Source organism: Protopterus annectens, chromosome 9.part0, assembly GCF_019279795.1.
Source record: "Protopterus annectens isolate FY-2018-M chromosome 9.part0, PAN1.0, whole genome shotgun sequence".
Classification (NCBI taxonomy): Eukaryota; Metazoa; Chordata; order Ceratodontiformes; family Protopteridae; genus Protopterus; species Protopterus annectens.
In genome coordinates this window covers 743,734,872-743,752,722 of record NC_056743.1, presented here as the reverse complement: position 1 = coordinate 743,752,722, position 17,851 = coordinate 743,734,872, and positions in this window count along the sequence as shown.

Genomic DNA, 17,851 nt, shown 5'->3' with positions numbered 1-17,851 from the left:
CTCCCCTTAGTATGAATCAGAAAACTGAAAACGTATCCGACCCTTAATCGTCCTGTCCAGACTTAGAATCTTGAATCTCTTCATGACAAGAAGTATCCTTTCTTTTACCAAAAACAACCTTATAAGAAAGATCAATAGCATGAATTAAACCCTGAACCACATCCAGTAAACTACTCCTGTGTAAGGAAATTTGAAGAGGAATAGATATGTTACTTTTTTTCTTTTTTACATGAAAAATGGAGTAGACAGTCTTATTAATGGTGGCAGCAGCAGCTTTCTCAGGGATGGGCAAACAGGGAAGTCTTCCTTGTTCCCTCTCCCAGGACTGACAAAAGTGGCTCTCACTTGTCCACTGAGTGGACCCCAACTGCAGGGGCCATGGCTGACTCCTCATCTATAGTGGTTGTAGATGCTACACCAAAGGAATCTGGAGTAAAACCTCAGTGGTCAGAGGAAAAAGCAATGGCCACAGAAGAGTCATCCACCTGTGGCTGAGGCAAATTGCTACTCTGGTCTTGTGACAAAGGCTGTTTGCTTAGCTTTTCCTTTTTGAGTCTGGAAGAGAGATCAACTGCGGGACCAGTAGTTTGTTCCATAGTCAATATTTGTCCTTCTTTACCGGGAAAGTCAGACTGTGTAATACCCATTTTCAGTGGAGGCCTGGGGAGAAAAGCTCCATTTGCTTACATTGCATTATACTAAGTTCCAGTTAAACAGAGTAGTTACATTTCTATTTGCGTTTATACACAAACAACAGTTACATTTATACATTCTATGATTTTACAGAAGTGCAATTTATTGGATTGTACAGGCAGCAGTTATGTATAAAAATGTCATTTCAATAAGAGGTTGAGTGTATTCTATTTAAGTAGAGTATTTGCAAAGTATCATATGGTGAACACAAAGTTTCAGCCTTAAGATGAGCATGTGCAGGACCAGGATTTGTTAAGATGTTGTTTAAGCAGTGGTTTAAAACTAGAATTAGTTGTAGAGATTTAGTTGTGTGGGGATACTATTCCAGAGTTTAGAAATGTATTTGGAGGACAGCAAGTCTCCTGCAACATTATTTGACTTATTTGTAAGTAATAAGAATTTACTATAGTGGAGGTCCCTTGTTGGACAGTAGGTCAGTAATAACTTTTATAGTGCAGGGCATTTTTCTTGATGATGAATGAGTTTTGCGTGCTGTAGTTAGCTGTGAATATGTTAGGTAGTTGTGTAGTTCAAGTCAGTTTAATTGCTTTCATAGGTTAATAGGTAGGTACTAGGCTCTCAGCCCAAGGGCCTACGTAAGCCTAGCCAACAAGGGTCCATAGCCTACGCCACCCAAGAAAGTTATTTTCCTGTGCTACTGTCCAGTAGACACACAGAAGTGATCCCTGGGGTGTATTTCCTATTTCCCATCCACTCATCAAGATTTTTCTTGAAGAGTGCTGATGAAGAACTTTGCTTGACATAGATGGGTATCTTGTTCCAGAGTATAGGAAGTCTCTGGGACAGGAATCTATCCCTCTAGCGTGTCCTGTTTATTGTGGTGACAAGGTTTTAGGTCCCATCCTGTGAGGGAGACTGGTGGCAAATTTAGCTAACAATGTAGCAGGAGGCAAGCTTCTTTCTTTGAGTATCGTCTAAGTTTGTTAGGATAGGATCAGAATATAAGAGAGGTAAAAAAGAAGGCGGTGGCTAGAGTTTTTCTTGCAGCATCTGTAAGGAATACATAAATCATATAAAGGCAGCCTAGTTTCTGGCGAGCAGATTTAATGGTGTGCAGTATATGCTGGACATTGAGACTGTCATCTATTATAACACCTAGATGTTTACTGTGTATTACAGTTTTAGTGACAGTATTATTTGCTGACTTTATGGTTAAAAAAACAGCTTTTGATTGTGGCAACTTTTTAAGGTCCTGTTTATTGTGGCCTGGAAAGTTATATATATATATATATATATATATATATATATATATATATATACATATATATATATATATATATATATATATATATATATATATATACACATGGACTTTTTCAGGGATTTCTTTGGAGTGTCCTTAGAAGCTATTTTCAGAGGCAAGTCAGCCCCAGACATGGCTTCTGAAAAGGCAGTAGCCCTTTTAGAATCAATTTATTTTTATGGTCTGCTATTGCTCACAGATTAAAACTCTTGCAAACATTACATTCCACATTAAGATGTTCTTGTTCTAAACAACAGATGCACAGAGCATGAGCATCAGAACAAGGTAGCTTATGGACTATTTCTTACACTTTTTAAATCCTTTTTCAGACATGATGGCAGAAGCAAACATAGCAAGAAAAAAGTATTTTTTTTAAAGGGTAAGGAAGAATGAAAAAGGAAAACAAAAAAGGGGGTATCAGTTGTGGTACAAAGGAATATACCAACAGTGTAAGAGGAAGGATTACAGGTAAAGATAAATGTAAGTTTTAAATCCTTAAGAAAAATACCAGCAATGGTATTTAAGAAATACACTACATGTACACAGGAATAAAAAGGGAGAAAAAACATTATTGAAATAACACTTCTCTGAATTTGCTCAAGAGCAAAGCTGACCACATCTGTACATGAAAAGTGGCAAGCAAGATCTGGGGTGCGTTAGGGGTTGCTGCATTATGGGTAGGGAGGAGCGTGACAGTTTCAGTTGGCCATGAGGTATTGTAACAGCCAAGTCGGGTCTGAGGTTTGGATCCAAACCCAATGGTTGAGGAATGAATGAAAATTGACATAATCAGATCCGTTTTCCAGGCCTGTTTGCGAGGAATCCTGGAATACAATCTCTTTAGCTGTATGTTACAAACAGATCTTTCTGAGGAATTCCCCACAACTGGATCTATTCCTGGAAGACTTCAGGTTCAATTGCCATTTGTGAGGGACTGTCCTTGTCAGCTTGTCTGCAATGTTTTGCTATCATGTTATGTAGGAAACCTATAGGGTTAGATTGTGCTGCAATTGCTACCTCACAAGCTACCATGGCTAGTCTGTAAAGAGAGTAGGATCTGGTATGTTCCTGTATCACTGTGGTGTTGTCTGTGATAACTTGTGAAGGCCCTGAGGACCACAGATGATTCAGATAGTTGATAGCATTACTGCCAATATAGTTGACATAAATGTGTTTAGGTTTGTCCTATTTATTCCACTAATCCTGACGTTTCACTCCCCCATTCCTGCCTCACCTAGAAACAGCTCTCCATGCAAATTCCGAGGCATCTGTCATTATAGACTAATTAGGGGTTGGAAGAGAGAAGGAAAGACCAGGATTCAGAGATATTTGATTTCTCCACCACTGTAACTTCCTTTTTAAAAAATCTCAGAACTGGAATCTGAAAATTCCAGGTGTGTTGATGCTAGGACCATATAGATTTAAGGAGCCATTGTAGTTTTCCTCAGATGAAGTCTGGCCAAAGGAATCACGAGGTTCATAGATGCTATAAAATTTGAAATCCAGAGACATTCTCTATCTGAAATTGTAGACTGGAAAATCTATGTAGAGGCCTACTTCATCCTGACAGAGAAAAGCTCTCTCTAGGAATGTATCCAGAAAGTATCCCAGGAACACTATCCTTTTGCAAGGAATGAGAGAAAATTTCTGAATGCTCACCTGGAATCCCATGCTATGAAAGATATCACTCACTCAGGTAGGAGATTCCTGACACGTTAAAAAAGATTATGTGAATGTAAGACAATATACATGTGGGCATGTGTATATTTGGCAATCTGCACTTCCAGACACTTTATAAATACACTTGGTGCTCTAGATAAATCAAAGAAGAATGCAGAGAAATTAACCCTAAAATAAAACCTGAAATATTTGGAAATTGGAACATATGATGAGCATCTTTTAAATCTAATGTTATCAAAAAAGTGAGAGGAGGAATAAAAGTAACATAGATTGAAGGGGTAGCATTTTGAATTTTGAAACTTTTACATACAAGTTGAGAAAGGAAAGGTCTACAGCTGGTTTCCAAGAGGCATCTTTCTTTGGCATCAGGACAATTTCTTCTTCTTCTTTCAGCTTTTTCCAGTTAGGGGTCATCACAGCGGATCAATTACTGAAAAAAATTCTTTTCCTGCTTGATCTGAGGGCACAGGTTCTAGTCCCCGCAGGGACAGCATATACTAGATGAGTGCAGAAAACAGGAAAGTCTATTTTGGAGGTACTCCTTGAAAGGGAAGAAGGCAGTCCCCACTTCCATTTGTATCCATGCTAGCTTCAGAACCCATTTGTCTCAGACTATTTGATGTTACAGAAAAAATTGCAGAACCACACTTTGGGAATGATTTAAAGGATTGCCAGCATGGATTGGGAGATCTAGAAAGGGAGGATAGTCATTCTGTCTTTTTGGACTGTCCTTGGTTCTGGGAGGTTCTCTCCTTTTTACAGCCTCTATGCCACTACTTTTTGAAAGCATGCTTTCCTGAAGTTTGCCGAGACTGATTTGCTTCCAGTAAAAATATCTTGAGCTGGAAGGATAATTCTAAGCAAATTTCAAAAAGGAGGGTTGAAGAATCCAGGATACCCCTGAAGTAGTCCCTCTTTCTTCAAATCCTTTCAGGACCTCAGCGGCAGATGGTCCAATTAATAATGCTTTGTCATGAGGAGAATTTGAAATCTCTGCTTTGATCACTTTAGGTATATTTTATGAACATAATCATGCAAATCTTTTAGCAAATGAACCAAGTAGCTGCTTGAGGTGTAGCATCAGCAAATCATAAAAACACAAAAGAATGTTTGGCTACCTGAGAAACACAAGCAATTAAACAAATGAAAGATGATTTATTCTCTGAAGGTAAATTAGCAGTTAATGTTTTTAAGTTCTCCAAAGAGGCCAGCAAAAGCATTAAAATGCCAGCCTAGCAGTTTAGAATTCTGAATGTCAAGGCAGGAGAATTATTTTTTTTTCTCAAATCAATCAAAAGCTTTCCCATCCTTATGAGAAGGAATGGGATTAGCATTCACTAAATATTTGACCTCAGATGGGTTTGTCAAGGAAATCACTGCAAAATCAAATCTGAGGTTAGAAAATGGATATTTATAAGTCTGAAGAACCTTATATAAATGTAATTGCTTTTTTAGGGTCTGAGGACTTTCATGTATACTGCAAGGCTGTTTAGAAAACATCTACTAAAGCTGGAAACACAGTACGATCACCTGTAGGTTGAGGAAAATCCACTTGTAATAAATCATAATACTTTTTTAAGAAACTGGAATATCACTTTGTTACCACTGAAGCAATTTTTCCATTTTTGTAATGGTTTCAGAAACAGATAATTCTTCAGAGATTAGAATCAGAATCTTCTGCTTGAGAAAAATTAACTGGAGAAAATCTTTCCCAGCCAAGTCCCTGTTCCCTAACTGGGAAATGGTGTAAAAAATAGTTCTTTTTCTTTTACCAGTCAGTGTGTAATCAGATTATAAAGGCTTGAGTTTGAAATAAGCCCTTAGCAAAGCCAAAGTCTTCCTTGTCCAAGGTCACACAGAGAGGGGGAAGGTACCTGTTTAGCTTTCTGTTTCTTTGTAAAAATAGACCGACTCAAGGGTACACCAGCCCAAGAATAAGGCACCTTAGCTTAGCCACAAGGTAAAACATCACCTGCTCCCTCCTTTGAGAATTATAAGACGAGCTCTCCCCTGCATGAATAGGACACTCGAACATGTACAGATGTGTTGGAGTCATGGTAATTGGTGGCTAAATAGACTACACCAAAAGGATCCAGGAACAAAGATGTGCTGTCTGAGAAATCAAATGTAGCCACAGCAGAGTTACCCATCACTGAATGAGGAAGATAAGAAACCCATTACACTGGCAAAGTCTTCCTAGAATTTTTCTTTTGGAAGGAAGAACTGAGTCGACTCCACATATCATTTGGCAAAGGGCCCTTGGAAGTAGGCCAAAATCATCCCTTAGTGGACTCCAGACACACCACAGCTAGTTCCACTACTCAATTCTTATACAAATGCCTGTGGGATTCAAGCACTTTCTACAAATGATTAGGCTTTCTGGAGACAGGGAGAAGGGAATCAGGCAGCAGTGATATGTCAGGAAACACATCATCCAAGACTCCATGGACTGGAGGTACAGCCAAGGGATCTAGAATCAGAACATTTCAGGAGCCTTCTATAATTACTGTAAGCCTGGGAAAAAAAAAGTCACAGGCTCCCTGCTCTGTCTGGAAAGGTCTGCTTTTGTTGAGGATGGTTCTGAGGAGCCCTGGTCCTCTTTGGTCTCTTTCCTCTCTTTGAATATTTACTAGTCTGGTGCTGGGAGCAGCTATGGACAAAGGCAGGTTTTGAAGGAATGTTCCTACAGAACCTTGACATGGGTGAAAATAGGGCATGTTTTAACTCCTTGAGTTCCTTGGACTTTTCTTGTAGGGACTTGAAAAGTGATGCAGCAACCAGGCCAAACAGAGAAGAGTTATCTAGAGGAGCATCCATGAGTTTGGCTTTGAAATCATCCTGAAGTGAAGTTTGAGCCAGTAAAACCTTCTGAGCAGAGACCCTGTTGCAGCTGCCCTAGCACAGGCCTCAGCAGCATCATAGCTACATTTTATGGAATGTCTAGCCACTTGGGGAAGTGGTTCCCAACCAAGACGGGGCTGTTTTCCCCTTCGAATATGGGATGTCTGAGATGGCAGTAGTAGCCTGAGACAATAATTCTAGAGAATATTTAGTCATGTGTGTCTGACAGTTTATAGCCCAGAAAGCTAGGGTTGCTGAGGTGTAGGTCTTTTTACATAGTCTTTCCAAGGTTCTTCTTTCTTTGCCAGAAGGTAACAGGGAAGTAGAAGGCAGCATCCTGGATAGCTTATTGGTAGCAACCAATATGACTGCAGGGTTTGCTGCAGGGCATCTAGAAAGGAAATTTTGGTCCTCTGGGACTTTATAAAAATGGTCAGGCTTCTTAGGGTCTGGGGCCACATAGTCTGCATTCTGAGAGGCATTGTGGAATGGATCCAAAAAAGCTGGGTAGATATGTCAAACCGAGGAAGAACTTGGCAAATCCATTTGTAGTGATTGGTAGTACCTTTTTTGTGTGTCTGCAATTTGAGTAGTATCCCACAAAGTACTCTCACATTTTCAAGATGGTTTCCCCAAAGGAAATTTCTTCCATGGAAGATTCAGCACCTACAGACTCCTCTTCAGGAGATGCATATTCAGAAGGGGAGGGTATCTGGGTAGAGTAGTCTAAGGAGTCCTCTTCTTCAGAAGAGGTATCCTCCAATGATTCAGACTCCCTAACCCTTTTCTGTGAGGACTGAAAGCCTGGAGGGGATACTGTAGAAGTCTGTTTAAGGGTCAAGAAGGCCTGGAAAAGACTTGAACAGAAGGCTTGCCATTCAGAAGGGGCCTCTGTAATAGTGGATAAATGTTTTATCTTTTGCTTTTTTTTTAAACTGGAGACACTATTTTTCAAAGGATTGGAGGGCCAGACCTTGGTCTAGCATCGGACGACTCAGACTCCGGGACTTTGGGCACAGAGCTGGAGGCTAACCCCCAAAGATCCTACATGGATTCAAGCCTTGGTTCCCCCTCGACATCCAAATTGGACATCTGCTCAACCTCTAGCGACATGCTCACAGCTGATGACAAGGTGACCTCAGAAATGGGCTTGGCCTGTGACTCCAAACTAGAGTTCTCACGTGCCTCCAGGTCAATGAGCACCTTGGGAGGGATGTTGGATGGCAAAGGTGCATCCAAAGGCATAGACCTAGCTTTTTTGGCCTTATGCTTCAGAGGCATGGTACTGGATCCCTGAGCACCCTCTATATGTTTACTTTGTAACCTTAAAAGTTGGTTTTCCAAGTACAAAGCTAGGGAATTAAGCCTGCTTCCAAGGGTCTTTGGAACAAAGGACTGGCAAATGCTAGCCCACCTAAGGTTGTGGTCTAGGCAGAGGAGACACTGGGTATGGCTGTCCTTATGTGAAATTTGTCTTCCATACTGGCACTTGCCCTTCCTGGATGACATAAAAAGGAATAAATAAAAAATTCCCCAATGGGGCACTTATCTGAGAAAACGATGATGAAAATAATGACGAAAACGTTGAAACTGCAAGACCGATGTTTGGTAGCTGGCTTTCTAACTTGTGGCAGAAAAGTTCTGAGGATGGTATGTGCATATGTTCATTTTATGCCCCATGTACGACTGCAGCCTAGGCCTGATGTACCATGTAACTTATGTGGTGAAAGTCTTTTGTATACTGGCTGACATCAGGGCGCCATCTGGTGGGGATATCCCTCAAGTGAAGAATTCTGCAGCAAGTGAATAGAAGTAGATTTCCCCAGAGTCTCAATTAAAAGATTCATTCATTCTATTAAGGGCAACTGCAAAAGGTATGTCCTCAGGTGGTAAGACTGAGGACAACGTGTCTTCAGTGTCAGTATCCAAAAATAGCGGTGACAGTAGAAGCTCCAGATAAGCAAGTTTGTCCTTATTCTCTGATTCTGAGGACTCATCCTCTCCCTGGGGGGAAGTGTCCTTTTTTCTTTTCCCATGGAATATGCCAGGTACAAGTTCCCTTTCCAGGGTGGGCTGCCTAAACTTCATGAAGTCCTTTACCTTCCTGACTAGGTCTTGTGAATAGCCCTGGGTAGACATGGCACAGGATCTGGACAACATCAGCTGGGGCAACTCTACCTACTGCTTTAGTTTGGGAGGGATGGAAGACAAGGCTTCATGTCACAGGCAGGTAGATGTGAACTCAATCTGGTTTCCCAGGAATTTCCAAACAATAAACAAGGGAATATTGCCCACACTGGAAGCCATAGCCTGAGGGGCAGTTTCAGACCATACCAGACTAATGTCATTTAGCATTGGCTAGTGAGGACTATACCACACTCATGGTGGCCTTTGGTGCGACAAGGAGTACTCAGGCTTAACGTATGTCAAACTAGGGGGCTGCACCTTTGTCAATGATTTGAACCAGAATAGGGAGTCGGACATCAAAATGTAGTTGGTCTTCTGGACATCCTTCTCCTTCAAGCAATTCTCCATATGCTTTAGGATGAGAGCCTGGGAACCTGCTGGATGCCATGGTGTGCAAAGGCCAAGTACCATCTGCCTCCAACTACTGACTGAGGGATTATGCCCTACACTTCATGGGACAATCATTAAACCTAGCACCAAATGAGCAGTTGGGCACATCATGCTCAGGCCATAAACAAAATAAGACAATAAGAATGGAAGTCTTTGTTAAGGATCTGCTTCCCCACAAAAGAGACAATCATTTACCTTTTTGAACATTAAACATTACACAGCTAAATACTGATAGACAAAGAAATTCCTCAATGGGGTACTTAGCTGAATCCTTTGGTTTCAAGCCGACTGACACTCACAAAGTTCATACATACATTCTTGTGCATCATACTGACATGGCAAGAAAGAACTGAAGATGGTGCCGATCAATTTCACTTTATATCACCAATATCCTAATGTCGGCCAACATGGTCTTCTGCCACCTGGAGGGATGGTGAAAGCATCTTGTACTCAGGCCAACCATGGGCCCCCAAGACTAAGTACTACAAAACTGACTACAAAGAATAACACTGCGATAAAAACAAGGGAACTAGGAAAAAGACCAGTATCAGAGATGCTTTCCTGATGAGCAATACTCTAACTGATCAATACTTTTGCATCTTCAACAAGATTTACAAGAGACTTCATCAGATTGGTCTTTTCTCCAGTTTTGTTCACAGCGTTATCAGCAAAGTTCACTTAGGATCTTTGCCTTAGTCCTGAAATACTTTTAAACAAAGAAAAGTCGACTCAGTGAGTAAAGTCATACCAAATGCAATATGCTATTATCATGACTTATTCAGCTAAACATTTTCAGTTAATTTGCATTTGACCGAACTACCGCCAATCTATCAACATGAATCCATTTGTGTGTTTGGGAGTGTGCATTCATGGCTGTTATGTTTAGAGACAATCTGTATCCAACTATAAATTCTCAGACTACGAACACCCTTTCTCAATGCCCATATTATAGAAGTCCTAAAAGCCAATAACACAGTCTAAGAACTGCACGGCACAGCATTAAAGGAACTCTCAAAAACGGTGAACTGGGTAGGTATCTTGTTTAGGTTAGACAGCTATAAACTGGGAACATAAAGCAGTCTCCAAACTACTCAGAACAAACCAATTTCATCAACTCAATACTCTAACCAAAAGGTACACTTCCCAAAAATGTGTTTACTAATTATTTGTTGGTAACTGCCATTTGATAAGTGGCATAGTGGTCTTATCAACAAAAGATCTGTTTCAGCAAAGTCCTAGGCTAGAGATAAAAGATGTCATTATACAAGGACATAACGTAACACCACAAATGCCTAAAGCATGTGTTTATCAAGACAACACCCCACAGTGTTCACCCATGGCTTGTTTAAATAACACAAATCTCTCAAGTACCACACTGACTTGGGATTCCACTATAAATTTCCACAACATCTCAGCCAGAAGTACAGAACAGTTTATGTGAAGTATTGCCCAACTTAAGAGTAGCAACTCCCCAAAAATCAGAACTACTTAAGGCAAGTTAGCATTACCAGTGAATGTTATCACTGATCACAGTTCAGCATTGGCATCTGGAAAGAAAAAGAAACACTAGTGAAAATTAGAAGTTATGTACTCACCATAACGTTCCATCTGAGTAGGTATCTTCATTTGTCTGTAACCTTTGGGATACGGATCCGATCTCAGATCCGAGCCGGCAACTTTTACCACAGCATAGATCCGAGCTCCTAGCTCCTCCCTTTACCCATAATCCCCTGCCAACCCTAACTGACCTCAGATCAAGTTTGCCCGATATAAGCAATGTAAATGTGCCCCAGAAGGGGCTAATCCAAGACAGATCCTAAAGGTCAGGGGGAAGGAGGGGGAGATGGTTGCAGACAAATGAAGATATCTACTCAGATGGAACGTAATGGTGAGTAGATAACTTCTAAATCTGAAGTAGGAACTTCATTTGTCAGCAACCTTTGGGACAGAGTCCCCAGCTACCTGAATCCTGGGTGGCCTTTATGGAAGAACATTCCGGAGCACTGCAGAGTCAAAGGACGCCCTACCTCTGGAGACAACATCCAGTTTGTACTGGCTGATAAAAGTATGAGATGAGGCCCAAGTGGCTGCGGAACAAATATCATCTAAGGGAACCTAGATTTAAAAGCCGCTGAAGCAGCGACGGCCCAAGTAGAATGAGCTCGGACTTCCTGAGGTGCAGGCCTTCCCGAACTCTGATACGCTAAGAGGATACAATTAGCTATCCACCGTGATAGTGTAACTTTAGAAATTGACTTGCCTAAACTTGTTTTGGCAAAGGAGACAAACTGGTCAGATTGCCTATGACCAGCAGTTCGATGAGTATAAAAACGTTAATTGTCTGTGCACATCCAAGGAATGCAGTTTATATTCTCCTTTGTTCTGGTAATGGGGAAAGAACACGGGAAGATTAATAGATTGATTAATATTAGCTTCCGAAGACACCTTAGGCAGAAAGGACGGACTGATCCTGAGGTAAACTCTATCTGGATGAATGGATAAATACGGCAGCTTAACACATAGAGCCTGAAGTTCAGAGACCCTTTTAGCTGAAGTAATGGCCACTAAGAAGGCCGTTTTCCAAGAGAGATATTTAAGATCAACCGTAGCCGCCGGCTCGAAAGGGGGGCTAGTCAAGGCTTGGAGAACCAAAGACAAATCCCATGGGGGTACTACCTCCTTGACTGGAGGCCTGAGAAGGAAAGTACCCTTGAGGAAAGCTTTACAAAGCTTAGAAGTCATCAGAGGGCCTGATTCATGCCCTACATGATAATGCGAAATCACTGCCAGTTGTACCTGACTGTAGAGCAGCTAGCCCCTTGATGAAAAAGGGTAGTTAAGAACTCCAAAACCGACGTGAGAGACGTGAAAGGATCCAAGTGATGGTGCTCCGCCCAGATGGAGAAACATTTCAACTTGCTTCGGTAGACTCTTCTGGTGGAAGGTTTATGTGCTGCTACTAGGATGTCTTTGACTGGTGAGGAGATTCTGGGAGTCCTAATCAGGAGTGGAACTGGAGCAACCAAGCAGTCAGCTTGAGGTTGACCAGGTTGGGGGCCGGGAGACCCAGAGGGTGGGTAATGAGATCTGGGAGTGGATCCAGAATCCACGGTGGATGAATTAGGTGAGACCACAGGTATGGGAACCATGTTTGACAAGGCCAGAATGGGGCAATAAGGATCATTTTGCTCCCCAGCCGACTGGCTTTCTGTAGGAGTTTCAGCATCATGGGCAAAGGAGGATAAGCGTAAAGGAGACCAGGAGGCCAAGCATGTACTAGAGAGTCTCTCGGGGACTCCCCCTGAGGGGGGATTAGAGCAAAGTAACTGTTGCATTTGGTATTTGAAGGAGAGGCAAAAAGATCGCAACAGGGTTGCCCCCATAGGGCAAATATTTGTTTCGCTACTAGAGGATTGAGAGACCATTCGTATGGAGTCAGAATCGAACGACTGAGCCTGCTAGGATGTTGGACCGTCCCGGAATGTGCGTTGCAATAAGAAAGCGGTTGGTGGAAATCGCCCATTCCCACACTCTCATGGCCTCGCGACAAAGGGGATAAGACCTGGTTCCCCCCTGTTTGTTGATGTACCAGACAACTGACATTTTGTCCGTCTGTACTGCAATTGTCCCAATCGGTAGAAGGCTGTGAAGTGCCTGCAACGTCAAAAGCACCGCCCTCATCTCTAGGACATTGATATGCAAAGAGGTCTCTGTGTCGTTCCACGTGCCTTGGACCGTTCTGCCTGAATACTGCCCCCCCACCCCAGGCGAGAGGCATCCGTGGTCACTGTGGCGATGGGGGAAGGAATCAAAAATGGTCGTCCCGTGTGGAGACTCGGGGGCTGGAGCCACCACATGAGCGACGTTCTGCAAGCCCTGCTTAGGGGAATAGGATGGGGCAGGGGGTTGCGAGACAGGGACCATTGTACTTGGAGGGTCCATTGCAGTACCCTCATATTTAGGCGGGCTAGGGGTAGTAGGAGGAATAGCTGCCGCCATGGACCCTAGAGCCCTCAGGATCAATTCCGCAGGTGGAGCAGGAAGAATGAGAATGCCCTTGACATGCAACCTCAGGTTCTGAAGCCGATCGGGAGTTAAGAAGGCAAGCATTATCCTGGAATCCAATCTCGCCCCTATAAAATCTATCACCTGTGAGGGGACTAGAGAAGATTTGGTCATGTTGATAGTTAACCCTAGACGTGGAGCAAGGTCGAGGAAGTAATTCCTGCCTGAATAGAGCAGATGCCTTGTTGGGGCGATGAGGAGCCAGTCATCCAGGTACGGAAAGACCTGAATTCCCTGAAGCCTCAGGTGGGCCGCTATGACCGGCAAGACTTTGGTGAACACCCTGGGGGCTGAGGTGAGACCGAAGGGAAGGGCCCTGAACTGAAAGTGACTGGCTCCCAGCTGGAAGCGGAGGAACCTCCTGGAGCGTCTGTCCACTAGGATGTGGTAGTACGCATCCTTGAGGTCTATCGAGCACATCCAATCGTGCTCCCGTAATAGGGGGAGAATAGATTGTAAGGTGACCATTCGGAACTTTTCTTTGGGTACTGCCAAGTTCAGGAGAGAGAGATCGAGAATGGGTCTCAGGTCCCCTGTCTTTTTTGGCACCAGAAAGAAAGTACAGTTTTGTACCTACCATAAATGTAGATGTCCGAGAGGAATGCATCTGCAGTCTTAACAAATGGGTTGTCCTGTCGTCAGGCAGCCCTTCGGTCGGCCGGATTCCAAAGTCTGGGTCTGGCTTCGGCTGGTGTCGCACTTCACCCGACGTCATTGCGGCAGTTTTTCGGGTATAAAGGCATCAGCCGACGCCATTTTCCTCAGTGTTTCTTGCCCCAGATACCGGGTGCCCTCTTGGAAGGCTAAATTTGGATAAATGTCAAAGTTTCCAAATAGTAGAGAGCAAACGCACAAAATAAGCACATATATACAAACAAATACACCATAATAGATCCCCCCCAAGCTAGCTGAAGATTGGTAAATACCCTAGGAGTACCTCAGAGGGGAAGGAGGGTGGGTAATCCTGACTGCAGATGCATTCCTCTCGGACATCTACATTTATGGTAGGTACAAAACTGTACTATGTCCTTCAAGGATGCATCTGCAGTCTTAACAAATGGGTAGAATACCATAGCTAAACTAGGGGAGGAGGTAAAGAGAAAAGATTATGGTGTAGTTAGGATCCCTTGCAAAACAGCAGTGGCAAAACCAGCACGGAATCTAGAGTATAGTGGTAAGTTATAATGCTAGGCAAATGTATGCACGGAGGTCCAAGTAGCAGCCTCTATAATGTCCTTGGTAGCCACTCCTCGTAAGAAAGCTGTGGTAGTGGCTGTAGCCCTTGTAGAGTGAGGCCTGATGTTCTCTGGAGTTTTCTTCCCATGATAGGAGTAACAAAATCTGATGCAATTTCCTATCCATTTGGAAATTGTCTGTTTAGAGATTGGTTTTCCTTCCCTGTTGCATATGCTACCAGAAGCTGGTCAGTCTTTCTATTGTTTTTTGTTCTGTCCAGATAGTAGCGCAATTGTCTGTGTACATCCAAGGTATGTAAGAGCCTTTCTCCCCTGTTCTGTGGGTTGGGGAAGAATGTAGGTAGGTGGATAGCCTGTTTTAAAGAAACTCTGGATACCACCTTAGGCATAAATGTAGGATTTGTTCTCACGGACACTCTGTCTTGGTGGAAGATCAGGAAGGGTTGCACTGCCATCAAAGCCTGCAGTTCAGAAACCCTTCTTGCTGAAGTTATTGCTAGCAGGAAGGCAGTTTTCCAGGATAAGAATTGTAATTCTGCTGTTGCTGCTGGTTCGAAAGGAGGTAAAGTTAGCTTTTCCAGTACAAAATTCAAGTCCCATGCTGGCAATGGAGGTTTCCTGGGAGGTTTTACATTTTTAATCCCTCTCAGAAACTGTCTAAGCAGAGGATGCGAGAAGACAGGAGGATCCAAGTTGTATTCGGCTGAAATAGCTGATGCATGTATCTTGATGGAGGAATAGGACAGGCCTGTATGGTAGAGCTCTGCCAAGTACTCCAGGATGTTGGCTATGTTCACCAGTGTCACATCTTGCCTCTTTGCAGTACTCCAAATGAGATATCTTTTCCATTTTGCTGCATAATTCTTTCTTGTGGAAGGTCTACGAGCCTCCAGTATTATGTCTTTGACCCTTTGGGATAAATTCTGGTTACTTGCTGTTATGTAATGTTCCATGCAGTTAACTGCAGAGTCTTTAGACTTGGATGCAGGATGCTGTAGTTGTTCTGTGTCAGCAGTAAAGGAATCAGGGGCAGCGTCCAATTTTGTTCCCTGGACATGCTCCTCAGAAGTGTGTACCAATGTTGCCTTGGCCAGTTTGGAGCTAGCAGAATGATCCTCGGGCGTTCCTCTTTGATCTTCAGAAGCACCTTGTGCATCAAAGGAAGTGGTGGGAATGCATATGCTGTCAGGCTTTTCCAACTGAAAGAAAGGGAGTCCACCTTCCAAGCAAGTGGGTGGTAAGTCCTTGTGCAGAATTTCTTCAACTGGTGATTGAGTGGGGATGCAAACAAGTCTATTTGTGGTAATCCCCATTTTCTTGTGATGGTTTTGAAGATGTCCGGATGCAGCATCCATTCGTGGGCATCTGTTGTAGTTCTGCTTAATATGTCTGCTAGAATGTTTTCCTTCCCTGGTACATAAATTGCCTGTAACTGAATGTTGTAGCTCAGAGCCACATCCCATAGGTCGAGTGCCAGCCGGCATAGAGGGTATGAGTGTGTGCCTCCCTGTTTGTTGATGTACCACATGACTGTGGTGTTGTCTGTTCTTACCATCAACTGGCCTTCTTGGAGAAGGGGTCTGAATGCCTGGATTGCCAATTTTACTGCCATCATTTCTATTAGATTTATGTGCAGATGTAGCTGCTCTTGAGTCCATAGGCCTTGAATGCACTTGTCCAACATGTGTGCCCCCCAGCCGAGGTCTGAGGCATCTGTCGTGATGGTTTGTCTCGGTTGACTTCTGCAGAAGGGCAATCCTGTGTTTGATTGGCATGCCTGAGCCCACCATAGGAACTCCTGTTTCAGGCATGGAATCAGTGGAATTTCGGTTTCTAGGCTGTGCTTGTGCTGGGACCACAAATTCTTTAGGTACCCCTGTAGCTTTCTCATATGCAGCCTGGCATGAGGGACCAGTATTATGCAAGATGCCATGAAGCCTAGGGCTTGTAACACTTTTCTTGCAGTCAGATGGCTCTGCTTTGTTAATGCCAAGAAGTAGAGAGGTAGTTGTTCTTTCTTTTCTGCAGTTAGGAATGCCATTTGTTTTGATGTGTCCAGTTCTGCACCCAGAAAGGTTATTCTTTGGGATGGAATCAGCCTTGATTTTTCTGTATTGACTGTATATCCCAGAGCTTGCAGCAGGTAGATGACTCTTTGTAAGTCTTCTGCTAGTTTGTTCTTGCTGTCCGCTTGTATCAGGCAGTCGTCCAGGTAGGGATAGATTTGAATCCCCTGAAGTCTGCAATGAGCTATAACTGATGCCAGGCATTTTGTGAACACTCTGGGTGCAGTAGATAAGCCAAATGGCAATGCTGAGAATTGATAATGCTCTGATCCTGCAAGAAATCTGAGGTATCTTCTGCAAATTGGTCTTATGGGGACGTGCAGGTATGCCTCCTTGAGATCTAGAGTTACCAGCCAAGACTCCTTGCCCAGCATGGGAAGAAGCTGCTGTAGGGTCAGCATTTTGAATTTGGGTACAATGAGGAATGTGTTTAAGGCGGACAGGTCTAGAATAGGCCTCCATTTGTTTTCTTTCCTTGGTACCAGGAAGAGCCTTGAGTAGAATCCCTTTCCCTGCTCCATAGATGGTACCTTTTCCACAGCTCTCATTTTTAATAATTGAGATATTTGTTGTAGAGCTTCTGCCCTTTGAGTAGGTGGTAGGTTTGGCATTCCTCTCTTTTCTGGTAGAGTATGGAAATGGAACCTGTAACCCTGGTCTATAGTTTGCAAAATCCATTTTTCTCTTGTAATGCAGTGCCAGTTTTTTGAAAATAATGTTAGCTTTCCGCCCAAGGGTGCTTGTAGTTGTTCCCTGGTAGGCGGTACCACCCCCCAGTCACTGAGATTGAGTTGTTGTAGAGTTGGTGGCTGTATCCGTGCCTCGTTGGTTGTTACCATGCCATTGGCGACCCCTGTAGGCACCCCTGGATTGGTTTCTGCCTCTAGTGCGCCTATTCCTGCCTCTTTGTGGCTTAGAGGATTCCGGAAAGGACCAGTTCTTGGAGGGCCAGTTCCTGCTAAACCTTGGAGGTTGAACTTGTAGGAAATCTTTTACTGTTTGAACAGATTTTGCTTTCTCTTCCATCTTTTTTAGTACCTGCTGTGCAGGGGAACCAAATAAATTGACCTTGTCCATAGGTGCATCCAAAAGCTTTGATTTGACATGGTCTGGTAATGCCTGTTCTTTCAACCATGCATGCCTCCTAATAACTGTGCCAGTCATGGCTGATCTAAAGGAAGCCTCCAGTGCATCATAGCCACATTTTAAAGAATGGTTACTAACCTGTTGTATGTTATGTACCATTTCCTGAACATACTTTTTATCTAAAGATTCTTCAGAGGATAGCTTTTTAGTCAACTGGTCAAGCATAAACTCTTGATATTGAATCATATGGAATTGGCAGTTCAAAGCTCTAGCTGACAAAGTAGCAGAGGTGTAAACCTTTTTACCCCATCTCTCTAAGGACCTGGAATCCCTTTCAGAGGGGAGGGGGTTTTTAGAAGAAGTAGCTGCTACAGCTTTAGGGC